The sequence below is a fragment of the Abramis brama genome (genome assembly GCF_963993115.1).
Source record: "Abramis brama genome assembly, chromosome: 20".
NCBI classification, from domain to species: domain Eukaryota; kingdom Metazoa; phylum Chordata; class Actinopteri; order Cypriniformes; family Leuciscidae; genus Abramis; species Abramis brama.
Genome location: NC_139982.1, coordinates 21,198,310 through 21,213,395, shown reverse-complemented (window position 1 = coordinate 21,213,395; position 15,086 = coordinate 21,198,310). Strand labels below are relative to the sequence as shown.

At 35.4% G+C, this 15,086-nt stretch overlaps 1 long non-coding RNA gene across 1 annotated transcript; it reads right to left on the bottom strand.

Moving 5' to 3' along the window:
* Window positions 1-527: 527 nt before the first annotated feature.
* On the bottom strand, window positions 528-5,490 carry LOC311071063. Its single transcript, XR_014603743.1, has 6 exons — window positions 5,301-5,490; window positions 4,969-5,078; window positions 4,830-4,870; window positions 4,126-4,190; window positions 2,441-2,542; window positions 528-1,036 (listed from the first exon to the last, which is right to left on the bottom strand). It is a non-coding gene; the product is annotated as an uncharacterized lncRNA (long non-coding RNA).
* Window positions 5,491-15,086: the final 9,596 nt, after the last annotated feature.

The following is a 15,086-nucleotide window of genomic DNA, read 5'->3' as shown; positions in this document are numbered from 1 at the left end:
AATGTTCTTTTAAAAGTTTGGAGAACATTCTTTAAAAACATTATTAAAATGTTTAGTAGTAACATTCTTTTAACATTATTCTCTAACGTTCTTAGAAAGTTTTCAGCGGCTAGTTTTATTTTTGTTCTTAGAATGTTCTTTTAAAAGTTTGGAGAACATTCTTTAAAAACATTTTTAAAATGTTTAGCGATAACATTCTTATAACATTATTCTCTAACGTTCTTAGAAAGTTTTCAGCGGGTAGTTTTATTTTTGTTCCCAGAATGTTCTTTTAAAAGTTTGGAGAACATTCTTTAAAAACATTATTAAAATGTTTAGTAGTAACATTCTTTTAACATTATTCTCTAACGTTCTTAGAACGTTTTCAGCGGGTAGTTTTATTTTTGTTCCCAGAATGTTTTTTTAACTGTTTAGAGAACATTTTTTTAAAAACATTATTAAAATGTTTAGTAATAACATTCTTATAACATTATTCTCTAACGTTCTTATAATGTTGTAAGCGGATAGTTTTATTTTTGTTCCCAGAATGTTCTTTTAAATGTTCGGATAACATTATTTAAAAACATTATTCAAATGTTTAGGTGTAACATTCTTACAACATTATTCTCTAACGTTCTTAGAAAGTTTTCAGGGGGTGTTTTTATTTTTGTTCCCAAAATGTTCTCTTAAACATAAAAAATGCTTAGCTATAACATTGTTAAAACATACAATTTTATTAATATCTAAAATAAAACAAAAATCTAACAGGATTATGAATGGCATCCACATAAATTATTAGAAGTTCTGCGTACAGTAGATGCCCAACATTACATGAAGAACTCAGTAAAGTCCAATGTGCAATCACATGTCTTGACTGCTGTTTGCTCAGAGCGCTCATCATCAGTCTTTGGTTGTCTTGGTTCTTGCAGAAAAAGAATAAAGTCATCTGCATTAATAGGTGTTCTACTGTTCTTCTCTTCTTGTTTTTCAGCTGCTATCCCAGTTAGCAGAATTGAGCTCCATTCTCTGTGTGCATGGTAGAGTTTTTCCTCATAGCCTATAAAAGAAGATCATGCAACAGTGTAAACAAAAATAATACAAATACATATTACATATTAAGATCACAAGCAATATTGACTTTGAAAACTTTCAAAATTAGCCAGCCTAATTATTAATCAGAAATTAATTAGATTAGTTTATTTAAAAGTATAAATATGATACCTTATGAGTATCTATTTTGTTTCTGTAATTTAAAACATATACTTAATCCATTATATACATGTTAATAACACAACTAGAGGCTAAATTATTTTAACAAACTACAAACTTGGCTTGAGAAGTGTTAACCTTGAACTCAGGTCACCTTGAGCACAGCTGCAGCATGTCACAGCACTGCCCACGATGCTTTTGCACTGCTCTGCTCACGAACAGCTCATTTTCATCAGTTATATTGTCTATGGATTGTTACATTTCTTACAGATTTCTGCTTGTTTTAAATCAGATACAGATAAAGTAGAACTGCATTTGAATGCATTGGCGATGGAACAATTTCTAGTGTGATTTAATCATACCTGTGTATCGTCTCTTTGCTATTAGCTAAGCTGTAAGTTTTAGTTACTTCAAAAGCAGAAAGAAATATGCTATAACTTCTGTTTCTACGCAGTTTCTTATTGAGAAATCACAGGACAGTGTTGACACTAACTTTCTGTGCTCCAGTAGGTTTCTGTGTGCGCACAATCTGCATGTTAAATGTGAGCTACTGTCTGTGCATATGAAAGCTTGTTTCCGCCATGGAATACAATTTTTAAAAAAGGTAATTGCGACTCACAATTCAAACTTTTTTTTCTCAGAAGTGCGATATATAAACTCGCAATTGGCTGTTTGAAAGTCAGAATCACAGGATAAATTAGTAAAACCTGAGAAAAAATCAATACAGCCGCTCTTCAGCAGCATTTTAGCTTCATTTGAGAAAAACTATCATCATAAAACACAGAGAGACTCAAAGGTCTACACGGCAATCCGTCAAAGAAAAGTTTGGTTTAACCTTTGAAGAAAGTTTTGCTTAAATCATTACATTTTAAATAATTGGTTATAGCAATTTAATTAAACCATTAAAATGGAATCAAGAAAACAAAACAAAAAAAAACTTTTGGGAGATGCGAGAGCGAAGTAGTCCAGTGATAATTAACAGGCAGCCATGGTTAATGCAATTTGCAAAGACCCGCCCCCTTTAGTTACTGTTGCTATGTCCAACAAGCCATGGCGCTCTCACGCCACACATCATGTTGTCACGCAATGAAAAATACATTGCGGATCAAAGAAAAAACGTTGAAACGTCTAAACGCCGAGACAAGACAGAGCAGGTTACTTTTGATATGAAACAAAGTCTCAACGTTTAACTTGTGTAATTTCTGTAGAAAAAAAATAATTTTTGTAAAATAGAAATGTAAAAAATAAATACCTGTCAATCAAACTCCCTCGAAGGGTGAATTCTGAGGGGAGTAAAAAAGACAGCTCACAATTCTGATATTTTCTTGCAATTGTGTGTTCCTGCCTCACAATTCTGAGAGAAAAACAAACAAAAAAAAACGGTAATTTTACTGATGGAAACAGACAGTAAAAAAGTGGACTTCAAAGATTTCTTATTCTGTAGCTCCCTGTGGGATTTTTTTGACAAGTCCATAAAAATGCATCCATCCATGATAAAAGTACTCCACACGGCTCTGGCAGGTTAATAAAGGCGAAAGGTGAAGCGAAGTGATGCGTTCGTGTAAGAAACATATCCATATTTTAGGGCTGGGAATCGATTAAAAAAAAGTAACTGATTATTTACACAATTTGCTGTAATTAAATGCAATTAATTGCATTTCCCCCAAGCTTGTAATCATCAATATTTAAACTTAGAATAACCTAATTAAACAACACAGGAAAAAAGGAACAGAAAATAGCCCTGTATTAAAATAATATTAAACATCAATATATCAATATATTATTATTTTTCAATAATCAATCAACATAATCAATTTAACAATTTATTATTATATATTTTTTTTTTACTAATTATCAAAATAAAACATAGTCCTACAAAGCTATTATTACAAGAGCATGTGATCAGAGCAGGTAATTTTACCATTGTTGCCAGCATGACTATACCAGCTCACTAGGGCTATTTCACAGAAGTCTACTACTGAGAAAATTCACGTTATTTGACTTTGCTTTCCAGTGCATGATTGGAGCGTTTGGGCCGTTAACGACAGAGCAGAACACGCAGCGCAAACACGGAGCAGAACATTGAGCAAAGAGCTCAATGTTTGCTCAATGTTGTGTGTGTGTGTCAGTGCACCGACACACACACACGGAATGGAGAGCGCGGCGCGGAAAAGACCCGCTCATGAAAGCTGCGTGAGAATAAAACCTGATCGCCGAACACGGAGGGGCGGGACGGCATATTTTGCAGCCTTTTCCGCAACAGGAAGTCATTAAAACGAGGCAAAAAAAGTGCTGCGTTAATTGCGTTATTTTTTTTTAACTCGTTATGCATCTCAAATTAATCGCAAAGATTAACGTGTTAATTCCCCCAGCCCTACCATATTTATAACTTTATCGACTTAAATAACTAGCTTCCAGCAGACAGCCATATGCAAGTCAAATTACGCCCAAAGAGTTATAGAGTCAACGCATCGATACGCATACGCGCCTGCAAGGCTACGCATCGCTACACTTCGGCCGCCATTATGCATCTATGCGTAGCAAAATGTGTCGTCCCAGTTTTTGATACGCGACGCACCATTGTATGCAATACTATGCGTTGTTGGTGGGGGCAAAACTGCAAGTTGCTTGCGTCCGACGTGTAGACTATAAAAGCCTCTTGTCGATGTATGACGTAGGAGTAGCATAAGCTTTGACGGCTCTCGCGGTTCAAACAAACAGGGCTAGGTAATAAATTCAAGCTCCTCCCACATTTCTCTTTATATAATTCTCTTTAATGATAATTTTTCTAAAAATCTCTGTGGAAAGAAAGTCAGATATAAATCTGGGACAGATATAAATCAGGCACGAGGGAGAAAAAAAGAGATCATTTTTATTTTGGAGTGCATTGTGCCTTTAAAATTGACTACGGTTTTATAAAATGCAGTGGATACTTACTAGTGATGGACTTGTTTCTCTGTTGGTGCCTGTTCTGCTCCATGAACATTGTTCCAATGCTTGATCTTAAGAAAATTGAAAAAGTGTGTTAATGTGTGTTAACAGACTATTGATCTGGGTGACATAGGACCATTTTTTATGTTTTCCTTAAGTGTTAGGCTATATAAATCTGGAGAACCCTTACTAACATTAACCATGGTTTTGCTACACTAACTAAATGGTAATAAATTATTGTAATCAATCCACCATAAAAACATTGTTTCTACACTTTACTATAATAAAAACCATGGTTAATTTAGCAAAGGACCCTGGGAACATGTCCTAAAAAGAACAGCTCATCCAAAAAATAGAGTTCTCTCGTTATTTACCGGTACTCCATGTTGTTCCAAAACTGTATGAATTTATTTTGTATAACCTTAATTAAGATATCTTGAGAAATGACTTCACTGTTTTGTTTTTTTCCATAAAATGGGTTCCAATGTTGTTTTATTCCCAACATTCTTGTGTTTCACAGAAGTAAGTCATACAGGTTTGAAAATAATTTCATTTTGAAAGGACATTTATGTTTGGGTCAGCTAGGCCCGTAAACTCATATCAAGAAGACAGGTAAAATATTGTCTGGAGGGTTTGGACCAGTGTGCCTTTGAGCAGAGTTTACATGTTCTGCCTCTATTTCACGTGTATTTTACTATGACAATACTCACCGCAAGATCGTGTGGCTGGATAATATTTATTCCCAAAATTCCTAGATAATGGGAAACACACACATACAGCAATATTATTAGCTATTTGTATTTACTTACTAAAAGAGACATTTGCAAAAGCTTGCAAAATTTTACTCACCAGCTCAAAAACATATTATGATGATGACTCATCATTTTGACGGTAGGCCGATATCCCGCGATCAACAATATTCAAAAGCCTAGTTTTCATAGTGTGGTTCGAGTTCCTCTCTGTATAAAGACACAATGTTCTCAGTTCACTCATTGTAAAGCTCCTTTTTTTATTTTTTTTTATCAAAAACTAAGTTAGCTGACAATATTTACACATGCTTAGCCTGAAACATTGACATAATGTCGATATTGCTCTAATCGCATTTAAAATTGGCTTCTCAATTTAACACACTATATTTTGATGTAGCAGAATGTATTTTTATATAAAATAAAGTTATTTACCTTCCGCAGATTGCAATATGTCCGTTACACGTACGTTGTTAAAATTCGTTGTCCATTTACATCCCGCAACTCGCTCAAAATAAAAATGTAACAGTACGATGCAAAATAATCCATGTTTTAAACAATGTAAAAGCCACAGAACCGAAGGAGGCTAGTACTGAAGATCCCGAGCAGCAGCAGCGCGCACACACACACACACGCACACACACACACACACACTCTAACAGACGAATATTCAAACTTGACCAGTAAAAGGCGCGCATAGCTGCCATTGGCCAGATTCCTGGATGACAGTCTGAATAACCAATCATGCTCAAAACAACTCGAAGAGACAGCCAATAATGTGGTAACATTGCAATTACAGGAAAAGATGACATGTTTTAAAAGAAAGAATATGAAAAAAATGTGCACGTGCTATTTATTTAGTTGTATTTGTAAGCTGGCTGTTATATTTAATCAATTGGTTAAATGGTGTCTTCATTGCAGTGCATGATAAAAAAAAAAAAACTTACAATAACATATAAATAATAATAATAAATAACATAAATAATATATACCATATATAACAAAATTATATTTACCACTGCTCTGCCAACAGCAGTTTAAAAGAGCAAACATATTATATATTAAACAGAGCAAACATTGCATATGTAGGCTATTCATATACAATTCTGTATACCTTACCTACATGAAAAAATAATGGATTGGTGTCATGGTGACATTAGAGTTACATTCATGTGACCCATAATGATCCTTTTGCACTTTAACAAAATATTGACCTTTCCTTTAGAAACACTCTTATGCCTAATAATGTCAACTTGCTTTTCACCCTGTGTGGCACTGTTACACAACCTGTTGGTTTAGGGTTAATCCTCTGTCCAACACAACACTTTGCTAACATTGGCATAATTCTATACAAGTTGCAACATATACCCCGGGTTTCACAGGCAAGGTTTAAGCCTGTAGTCCCAGACTAAAATGCACGTTTGAGCTGTTTTACCTGAAAGCAACTTGCACTGACAAATCTTAAAATATGTCAGTGCCATTGTTTTGTCTCAAGATGCACACCAGTAATGTTTCTTTTTTCTTTTTTCTAAGGCACATTTTTAAAAGCTAATTAAATGCACTAAGGCCTAATCCTGGCTTAATCTAAACTCTGTGAAACCGGGTCTGGGTTAGAAATTAAGGGTTAAGGTTAACCATAACCATAACTCTAACCCTAACCCTTGTCTACAGACTTTTATTTAACAGCATGGATAGACTCCAAGGTGTTGACTGCAGTGGTTAGGCCTTTAGCGTTGATACAGGATGAATAACTTCTCACTGTGACAGTCTGTAATGTATTTTAGCAAAGAGTGTTTGTATGGATTGTCCCTAATTAAGCTAGAGCTATTGGTGCATTCAAGTCATGTCATAAAGATCGTATTTACAAGTTGAACGCCAACACAATGATGAGAATATGAGTAGGAAGCTCAGGATTTTCTTTAACCCCGATCTTGAAGAGTTAGGGGCGTGTCAGTGGGAAACATTGTGGGATACCACTATACTTAGGTATTCAGCAGTGACAATGAAATAAGCTAATGCCTGCACAAAATATGATAGCATTAATATATAACAGTATAATATGTGATGATAAAGTTTACAGTGGCTTCATTAATTTAAAACGTTAAAAAAATTGTAAAACCTCATGAATACAAACTTCCCAGGAGGACTTAAACGCACCATATGTTCCATCGTGAACCCTGTTGGCCTGCTGTCAGACCAGCAAGCTCAATTTAACAATAATTGTGTAGTTTGATTGCTAAATGTTACATTTAAAATGTTCTAGTTTTGTTAACATGTCACATTACAAGAACGTTTTTTAAAAAACACTCATCATCTCAGGTCTCAGTGATATCCTCAAAACATTTTACGAACATTGTTTTGATAATGTTCCTCCTGTTATTATGGAACATTGTGCCAATGTTTTACTGAGAACATTATATAATCTGTTATCTCAACAACATCCTCAAAACATCCTCAAAATGTTGCAAGTAAAATGTTCTAATTGTGTTAACACATAACATTACAAGAACGTTTTATAAAGAACATTCAACATCTCATCTCTCAATGATATCCTCAAAACATTTTCCTAATGTGACAGAGAGAATGTTCTTCTTTTGTTATCATGAAACATTGGGACAATGTTATATTGAGATCATTGTACAACTTTAACTTTAGCAACATTCCCAAAATATGCTCAAAATGTTGCAAGAAGAATGTTCTTCTTTTGTTATCATGAAACATTGGGACAATGTTATATTGAGATCATTGTACAAACTTTAACTTTAGCAACATTCCCAAAATATGCTCAAAATGTTGCAAGTAGAATGTTCTTCTTTTGTTTTCACGAAACATTGGGACAATGTTATATTGAGATCATTGTACAAACTTTAACTTTAGCAACATTCCCAAAATATGCTCAAAATGTTGCAAGAAGAATGTTCTTCTTTTGTTATCATGAAACATTGGGACAATGTTATATTGAGATCATTGTACAAACTTTAACTTTAGCAACATTCCCAAAATATGCTCAAAATGTTGCAAGAAGAATGTTCTTCTTTTGTTTTTATGAAACATTGGGACAATGTTATATTGAGATCATTGTACAAACTTTAACTTTAGCAACATTCCCAAAATATGCTCAAAATGTTGCAAGAAGAATGTTCTTCTTTTGTTATCATGAAACATTGGGACAATGTTATATTGAGATCATTGTACAAACTTTAACTTTAGCAACATTCCCAAAATATGCTCAAAATGTTGCAAGAAGAATGTTCTTCTTTTGTTATCATGAAACATTGGGACAATGTTATATTGAGATCATTGTACAAACTTTAACTTTAGCAACATTCCCAAAATATGCTCAAAATGTTGCAAGTAGAATGTTCTTCTTTTGTTTTTATGAAACATTGGGACAATGTTATATTGAGATCATTGTACAAACTTTAACTTTAGCAACATTCCCAAAATATGCTCAAAATGTTGCAAGAAGAATGTTCTTCTTTTGTTATCATGAAACATTGGGACAATGTTATATTGAGATCATTGTACAACTTTAACTTTAGCAACATTCCCAAAATATGCTCAAAATGTTGCAAGTAGAATGTTCTTCTTTTGTTTTCACGAAACATTGGGACAATGTTATTTTGAGATCATTGTACAAACTTTAACTTTAGCAACATTCCCAAAATATGCTCAAAATGTTGCAAGAAGAATGTTCTTCTTTTGTTTTTATGAAACATTGGGACAATGTTATATTGAGATCATTGTACAAACTTTAACTTTAGCAACATTCCCAAAATATGCTCAAAATGTTGCAAGAAGAATGTTCTTCTTTTGTTATCATGAAACATTGGGACAATGTTATATTGAGATCATTGTACAACTTTAACTTTAGCAACATTCCCAAAATATGCTCAAAATGTTGCAAGTAGAATGTTCTTCTTTTGTTTTCACGAAACATTGGGACAATGTTATTTTGAGATCATTGTACAAACTTTAACTTTAGCAACATTCCCAAAATATGCTCAAAATGTTGCAAGAAGAATGTTCTTCTTTTGTTTTTATGAAACATTGGGACAATGTTATATTGAGATCATTGTACAAACTTTAACTTTAGCAACATTCCCAAAATATGCTCAAAATGTTGCAAGAAGAATGTTCTTCTTTTGTTATCATGAAACATTGGGACAATGTTATATTGAGATCATTGTACAACTTTAACTTTAGCAACATTCCCAAAATATGCTCAAAATGTTGCAAGTAGAATGTTCTTCTTTTGTTTTCACGAAACATTGGGACAATGTTATTTTGAGATCATTGTACAAACTTTAACTTTAGCAACATTCCCAAAATATGCTCAAAATGTTGCAAGTAGAATGTTCTTCTTTTGTTTTTATGAAACATTGGGACAATGTTATATTGAGATCATTGTACAAACTTTAACTTTAGCAACATTCCCAAAATATGCTCAAAATGTTGCAAGAAGAATGTTCTTCTTTTGTTATCATGAAACATTGGGACAATGTTATATTGAGATCATTGTACAAACTTTAACTTTAACAACATTCCCAAAATATGCTCAAAATGTTGCAAGTAGAATGTTCTTCTTTTGTTATCATGAAACATTGGGACAATGTTATTTTGAGATCATTGTACAAACATTAACTTTAACAACATTCCCAAAATATTCTCAAAATGTTGCAAATAAAAAGTTATAATTTTGTTAACTCGTCACATTAAAAGAACGTTTTATAAAGAACAATAAACATCTCATCTCTCAATGATATCCTCAAAACATTTTCCTAACGTGACAGAGAGAACATTCTTCATTTGTTATAATGAAACATTGGGACAATGTTATTTTGAGATCATTGTATAAACTTTAACTTTAACAACATTCCCAAAATATGCTCAAAATGTTGCAAGTAAAATGTTTTAATTTAGTTAACTTGTCACATTAAAAGAACGTTTTATAAAGAACAATAAACATCTCATTTCTCAATGATATCCTCAAAACATTTTCCTAATGTGACAGAAAGAACGTTCTTCTTTTGTTATGATGAAACATTAAGACAACGTTATTTTGAGATCATTGTACAAACTTTAACTTTAACAACATTCCCAAAATATTCTCAAAATGTTGCAAATAAAATGTTATAATTTTGTTAACTCGTAACATTAGAAGAACGTTTTATAAAGAACATTAAACATCTCATCTCTCAATGATATCCTCAAAACATTTTCCTAACGTGACAGAGAGAACGTTTTTCTTTTGTTATAATGAAACATAGGGACAATGATATTTTGAGATCATAGTACAACTTGTTACTTCAGAAACATTCCCAAAACATCTTTTGAATGTTGCAGTTAAAATGTTATATCTTAGTTTTCATATAACGTTATAGGAACATTTTTTAAAATGAGAAAACATCCTTAAAATGTTCGGTAAACATTACATTCAAATGTTTTCTTTAGAACATTAACCAAACTTGTAGGGAATGTTAGCGAAAGTTCTGAGAACGTTCCCTGCTAGCTGGGGCATTCATTGTGAAGCCTGCAGCAAGGTTTGCAAATTTCGCAAAGATTAATATAAATACTAATATAAAGGTTAATAAAACATTACACTCACATCTTCTGGAGGTTCAGCAGTAACACGTTGGTACCGATCCGTTTTTTCTCGTTTGTAAAGCTGTCTGGTGTGAAATGATTCGCGTAAACATGAAAGCATGGACGATCGTGGGGAATCCCCGTGAGGGAATCCCCGCGTCAATCCTTTGGGCATATCGCTTCAAAAACAAAACTCAGCCACTGCATCTATAACGGCTCAGATTTAGGAACATCCAAATGACTGCTGTGTTCCTTATTACATCTAAGAACAGAACACCACAATCGCGTAGACGCCATTCTCCTCCAGCATATCAACAATCCCTGCTGAAAAATCCAGCTAAAACCAGCCTAAGCTGGTCAGGCTGGTTTTGGCTGGTCTCCCAGCCTGGTCATAGCTGGTTTATCAGGCTGGTTTTAGAGGGGTTTTGAACACTTTTTTAGCTGGTCAGGCTGGTCTAAGCTGGTCAGCCTGGCTGGTCTTAGCTGGTCAGGCTGGTCTTAGCTGGTCAGGCTGGTCTTAGCTGGTCAGGCTGGTCTTAGCTGGTTTTAGCTGGTCAGCCTGGCTGGTCTTAGCTGGTCATTGTTGGGCTTAGCTGGTTTTAGCTGGTCAGGTTGGTCATTGTTGGGCTTAGCTGGTTTTAGCTGGTCATTGTTGGGCTTAGCTGGTTTTAGCTGGTCATTGTTGGGCTTAGCTGGTTTTAGCTGGCCAGGCTGGTCATTTTTGGGCTTAGCTGGTTTTAGCTGGTCTTAGCTGGTCAGGCTGGTCTTAGCTGGTTTTAGCTGGTCAGGCTGGTCTTAGCTGGTCAGGCTGGTCTTAGCTGGTCTTAGCTGGTCAGGCTGGTCTTAGCTGGTCAGGCTGGTCTTAGCTGGTCTTAGCTGGTCAGGCTGGTCTTAGCTGGTCAGGCTGGTCTTAGCTGGTTTTAGCTGGTCAGGCTGGTCTTAGCTGGTCATTGTTGGGCTTAGCTGGTCAGGCTGTTTTTAGCTGGTCAGACTGGCTGACTCTATGTCTTCTCTATTTGTCACCTGAACCTGAGAGTGCGGTTTTTCATCTTTACTTTTGATAAACGTTTTTTATTACTCGCACCCATAAACTATTTTGCGAGTTGAGCGCGCCTGCTCTTAATACTATTTGAAGACTTTTCGTCGTTTGACGCTGCTCCTCCATAGTTAATCAGCATGTCCTATGAAGATATAGACAAACTTACAGACACAAGAGCTTCCACTCTGGCCTTCTCCGAATTAGATTCCGAAAGGATTCTATTTCCACCGGATTCGACACTTTCTACTGACTTCCTTGGGTCTTTATCCCAGCGTTTGGAATTTCTGAAGAAGAAGGAAATCCGCAATTCGCTTCATGGCTCAACCCTTTCGCAATATTGGAGGAATAAACGTATTCCAAGGGGACTTAGAATCAACAAGGAACCTACTATAGGACGACTCAATGAGAGATTTTGTAAAAAGTGGTGTGATATCTTGAACAAATGCTCACTGGACCTTATGCTTTTGGTCATTGAACACGCGAATGAAGAAATCTCAAAGGTGCGGGTGGAAATTACCGGCGTCCAAAATGAAATGAAAAGTAAGTTTGACACTCAGCAACTAAAAGATATTGATGATCGTTGCACCGCTCTTTTGGATAGCTACAGAAAGGAAATATCTGATGTGGAAATACCGCCGAGACACCTTGGATTATAAAAATGATCGGGTCTACCAGTGGCTGTCTAACCCTGTTCATGTGCGGAAAATGCGTTCTTCACGCCAAATGACTGACTCCCTTTCCAGTGGTCTTTCTACCGATGAATCTGGAAGCGACAATGCATTAACAGGTACTGCATATCGTTTTTTATCTCAAGGGGGGAGACAGGGATTTCGGTCGCAAAACAGAAGAGGAGACCTACACGGAGGGGCGGTAAGAAACACAGAGCCTGCAGCACGAAGGGGGCGGACACAGAGGTATCCAATGTAGTAAATTTGTCTAAAAGACCACTTAGTGTCGAAGAGACCGACGTTCTGTCAAAGGGTCTTTCCTTTGTTCCCTCGAAATATACTGATCCCTTTTTGACAAAAATTGAACTTTTCAAATTTTTCAGGTTAATAAAATTGAAGTCCTTTTTTTCCTGTGGAACTAGTCCTTTGCTTTCAGTTCAGCCTATAGTTAGAACTCATCCTAAGGTACATTTGGAGAAGAGCCGTTTCCGGCCTAAAAGTACATTTATGCCCCCTGTATCAAACCCTTCTGTCCAGACTTTTTGCCGGCTGGTTGATCAGGATGTTTTTCACCTATTCACAAGAGATCGACATTTCTTCCCGACCCTTTCGATCAGAGAACGTGAAGCTTTGGGGGCTCTTAGTGAAGACGTTTCAATTGTGATCAAGCCTGCCGACAAAGGTGGTGCTGTTGTAATACAAGACAAAGATTCATATCGTAATGAAATTTTTAATCAACTTGGAGACCAGGAATTCTACTCCTCCCTGAGTTGCGATCCCACGAGTCGCTTCTTTAATATGATAAAAAAAACTTTGATTGGTGGCGAATCAGACAATTACATCACTAAGGAGGAATCTGACTTTTTATTACAAACTCATCCAGTACGACCGGTTTTTTACACCTTGCCGAAAATCCACAAAAAATGCGAGGGAACTATTCCAGGCCGTCCAATCGTGGCCGGTTGCCAGTCCTTAACTGAGCCTATCTCTCAGTATGTAGACTGGCACATTAAGCCAATTGTCTGGACATTACCCTCATATTTAAGGGACACTACTGATTTTTTGAGTAAACTGATGAATGTCAATGTATCAGATGATGATTTGTTATGCACTATGGATGTAACTAGCCTATATACTAATATTCCACATGATTTAGGTTTATGTGCTTTAGAACATTATTTAAAATCTAGAGATGTTGACAAGCCTCCAACAAAGTTCTTATGGGATCTGGCACATACGGTGCTGACCATGAACTATTTCAAATTTGAAAACGGTTTTTATCATCAAGTGAAAGGTACGGCTATGGGTTCTCCATTTGCCCCTAATTATGCAAACTTGTTCATGGGCAAATTTGAAGCAGACTTTGTGTATTCTTCAAGTAACATTTTTCATCACTGTTTGAAGTGTTGGTTTCGATATATTGACGATGTGTTTTTCGTTTTTAGTGGAACAGTTGAAGAACTTAATCAATTTCACGAATTCTTAAATTCCAGACTTGACTCCATACGATTTTCATTGGAATACAGTATGTCTTCTATATCGTTTCTTGATGTTAAGGTTTTTAGATCTACTGGACAGACTCTTCAGACGACAGTATATCGTAAATCCACAGATAAGAATAATTTTTTACATTCTAAAAGTTATCACCCTCCATCTATGAAAAAAAGCCTCCCGTATAGTCAGTTTTTGCGTATAAGAAGGATTTGTAGTACTGATGAAGAATTTGAAAACCAGGTGAAAGTAGTATATAACCGGTTCCTTTCAAAAGGTTACGATAATATGAATCTCGACTCGAGTTTGGACAGGGTACGTGGTATTGAACGTGAATCACTTTTTAAGAAAAAAACAGTCATTTCAGATAATCGAGTTGTCTTATCTACGACATTTTCTCCCCTTTCGGGCAAAATCAAATCAATAGTGAATAAACATTGGCATATTTTATCGAGTGACACACAGATCGGCCAGACTTTTCAAAACCCTCCGCTTTTTGCTTATAAGAGATCACGTAATTTGAGAGATATGCTGGTTAGAGCTGATTCTTACACTTCGCCTACCAATTGGCTTACAGCCCTAGATCCGGGCAATTTCCCTTGTAGGAGTTGCATTAATTGTAATGCGATGATTATGGGTAATTCCTTTTCACATCCACGGACCGGCAAGACATATTCTGTGAGAGGGAGAATTTCTTGCCGTACGTCCTTTGTTGTTTACTTGCTTAAATGCCCATGTGGGCTTTGTTATGTTGGTAAAACAAAAAGAGAGTTAAGAACAAGATTACACGAACACAAAAGTAACATACGCAATCACGATATTAAGTCACCCGTGGCGAGACATTTTAATGAGTTTGGACATGATATCTGTACTTTGAAATTTCAAGGCATTGAGTTAGTTAAACCTTTTCAACGGGGTGGAGATAGGGAGCGTTACCTTCTTCAGCGAGAGGCATTTTGGATTTTTACACTTCAAACAGTATACCCTAATGGTTTAAATGAAGAATTGCCTTTGAATTGTTTTTTATGAAATCATGTAATTTGTCATTGAGATCATGTAAAAATGTATTTACCATGTATTTTGAAATTAATTTGTTTATACAGTTCAAATAGTATACCCTAATGGTCTAAATGAAGAATTGCCTTTGAATTGTTTATGAAATCATGTAATTTGAAATTATTTTTTATATATAATTTTTTTTTTTTTTTTTTTTCTTGTATAACTTGTTCATAAGGGTCACATGGACATTACATATGGTATGTTGTGTTATTCCTGGTGTTTCCATAATGTTGGTAACTTGATGCACCTGAAGGTGCTGATGATTTGCGGAATGAGGTTCACCTGCGATGTGTTTCTTTTAAAAAACTATTTTTTCGGTGTTTCATAGTACACACTGATGATGGCTTAGGCCGAAACGCGTTTGTGAGGACATAGTAA